The sequence below is a fragment of the Gavialis gangeticus genome, unplaced genomic scaffold, assembly GCF_001723915.1.
Source record: "Gavialis gangeticus isolate Ggan-Ray unplaced genomic scaffold, GavGan_comp1, whole genome shotgun sequence".
Lineage (NCBI taxonomy): Eukaryota > Metazoa > Chordata > Crocodylia > Gavialidae > Gavialis > Gavialis gangeticus.
Genome location: NW_017728992.1, coordinates 46,949,032 through 46,951,096, shown reverse-complemented (window position 1 = coordinate 46,951,096; position 2,065 = coordinate 46,949,032). Strand labels below are relative to the sequence as shown.

Sequence of the window (2,065 nt, the reverse complement as noted above, 5' to 3'; positions counted from 1 at the left end):
CTTTCAGGTGTCTTAAAAAATGCTCCTTTTCCGTCCTTTTTTTTTTTTTTTTTTTTTTTTGTTAGTAACCAAAAGAGCTCCTTTTGGCTGTGGACGGTGCCTGGAAACGTTTCTCTCCATGTAAAAGAGAATTGGGCTTGTTCTTCAACCCTCTACTAAATCAACCCTTTCTAGACGTTGGCTGCAGGAGGCTGGCTCTTTCTCAGCTCTTTTTTTTTCCTGTGTAGCTTGGTTTTGGGAAGGAGAAAGTCCGGGGTAGGTTCAGTTCAGTCACTTCAGGGTTTTTTTGCCCTTTCCCCCTGCACTCTTGGGGAATGAGAAGGTCCCCCGGCTGCTGAGATGGCAGTCTTGAGCTCTAACCTGGCCTGTCCCCGGGCTGCTGTGCCAGGCGCTGCACGTGCTCGAGAGCCTGGGCGGCTCCGCGGGAGCAGCGTGGCCTGGGGACGCTGCCCATCGCCTGCCCCGGACCTGCCCGCGGGGGAGAGGAGCAGTGACCAGAAACCTGGGGGCGCAGGGGAATCGGACCTACAAAGCCACCTCCACTCACCCGGCCACATGCCCCCTTCCCTGGAGCTCCACCCACGCCTAGCTGTGGGCTCTTTCAGTGTGCACGGGACTCACCCTTTATTGCGGGTAATTTGTATGAGTGTCCTCCCTTCGGGCTCTTCTCAGCCTCTCCGGCCGTTTGCAGCTCCGTCCAACATAAGTTAGTCTTCTGGGTAGGTGATTAGAAACCTCCACTTCTTTCCGAAAGGTACAGCGTTTGCTTTGGGTCAGAGTCCATAGCTTAGCATCTAGCATGTTAGATACATGTCATGTACTTGTACAGACTTGTGCGTGTGGGTTAGTGGATGCTAAAAACTTACACACGTGTGCTAGCAGGGTGGGTAAGTACTGTATCATATGAGATACATTATATACCTGAGGACAGGATAGGTATATTACAGCCTGTGTATTATATGTGTTATAGCACCCATTTATCATGCATACCACCTATATCATGAATATTATATATTACATTCTGATATACCGGATATATTGATATCTCTCTCTCTCTCTCTCTGTATATGAATATTGTATATATCGTGTATATCATAAATATAATCTATATGGTGTAGATCATATAGATTATATTTATTGATATACCCTTGATATAAGGTGATTTATAGTTACAGCAAAGGAAATTCAAGTTGCAGCAAGGGAAGTTTAGGTTAGATATTACCAAAAAAAAAAAAAAAAAAATCTCGCTAGGAGGGTAGTAAAACACTGGAACAGGCTACCCAGAGAGGTTGTGAAATCTCCATCCTTGGAGGTTTTTCAGACCCGGCCAGACAAAGTTTTGGCTGGGATGAGATAGTTGGGGATGGTCCTGCTGTGAGCAGGGGATTGAGCTAGATGGCCCCCTGAGGTCCCGCCCAGCCCTAATTTTCTATGATTCTATAATATAGAGTATCATGGTATATCATTATATATGCTGGCAGGCTGGGTGTTATCTGCATTATAACACGTTATAACATTCATATATATCATGTAAATACCTATCATATATGATACTCGTGATATGTGATATGCATGATCGATAGGATATTCATTACACACACAAACACTCTGAAATACGGGATAGATATGATATTTGTGATATATATGTGTCTATCCCAGGACAGATCGATATAGATGGATCAATCGATCTATCTATCTCTATATATCTATATAGATATATATATCTCATTATACCTAGCTATATATCTATCTATCTATCACGATACACATCACGACCGGGCTGTCACACCTGCCGTGTGTATCATGGTCCCCGGGACGTGCCATGCTACCCAGTGTCCCGCTCTAGCCCGGGCGGACACGCCGCGCTACACGCACTGTGTCGCTTTAAAAAGCCGCCCTAGGCGCGGCCGCGGAGTGCCCTCTGCGGGGTGTCTAGACGAGGGGGCCGCCAGGGCCCGGGGCCGCGCCGCGCGCTTCCAGGAAGCCTCCCACTGCTCGCGGGAGCCGAGGCGCGCCAGAGTTGCGCGCCCAAGAGCCCCGCTCTGCGCGCGCAACGGGGGCACCC

The 2,065-nt window shown here is 48.0% G+C and overlaps 1 protein-coding gene across 1 annotated transcript in view; it reads left to right on the top strand.

The window, feature by feature from the left end:
- The window catches only part of IRF4 (interferon regulatory factor 4), a 25,695-nt gene that overhangs the window by 1,116 nt on the left and 22,514 nt on the right, over positions 1-2,065 (top strand). The gene's annotated exons all lie outside the window — the stretch shown is intronic.